Below are 894 nucleotides of genomic sequence, written 5' to 3' on the forward strand. Positions count from 1 at the left end.
TCTGGTCCAAGACTGAGAATTTTAACAGTCTGACTATAAAAGTGAATTGCCAGCGAAATGCGCTGCCATGAATTAAATATTTTCAGATGACACTTAGTCAAATAAAGGTTATTCATGCAGTTCAACTTGGCCGGCTATTCCATTTAAAAAAAGCATTTTTCTTTGCTCATAAATCGCTAGGGTTTAAGAACACATTCAAATGGCTGATGAAAACCTAAATGGATTTTAATGAATTAGTTAAAGCATGTCCCACTGAATAAAAAAAAGATATATCAGAGCTTGCTGAACTAGATAACTTTTCTGCTGTTTAAACTACCTCCTGGTGTTGGAGATCAAATTAAATCTATGTCAAGTATGTAAACTCTTATAGCCCTTTTCTTGATGATAGCTGTTTTCACTGGGGTACGGTTTGGGGTCGGCCTATGTCAGCGACTGCTACAGTGTTGGAGGTTTTAAATAAATAATCCCACCCGGAGGAATTCTGCCTGTGGCCCTGGGATGACTCCCGAGTGGTATGCGTCGTGAGTTATAAACGACATGGTGCCCCTGTGATTTGACATGGGACTGGGTGCAGTCGTTAGATGTAGAGTCGTAACACACACACACACATATACACACACACGCACACACACACACATAACACAAGTGTGTGGTGGCAACAGTGCATATGAAATGAAATGTTTTTTGGGAATGGATGAATATTTAATGATGAAAAGAGGCTTCAGAATTTGTTTTGTATAATCTGGAGCACTGAAAGGGTGTGTTGCATGTGTGTGTGTGTGTGTGTGTGTGTGTGTGTGTGTGTGTTTTTGTGTGTGTGTGTTCGTGTGCGTCTGCATGTGTGTCTGTGTGTGTGTGTGTTTTAGCATTACTGAGTGTATATGTGTTCAAGGT

This window comes from Sprattus sprattus (genome assembly GCF_963457725.1).
Source record: "Sprattus sprattus genome assembly, chromosome: 1".
NCBI classification, from domain to species: domain Eukaryota; kingdom Metazoa; phylum Chordata; class Actinopteri; order Clupeiformes; family Clupeidae; genus Sprattus; species Sprattus sprattus.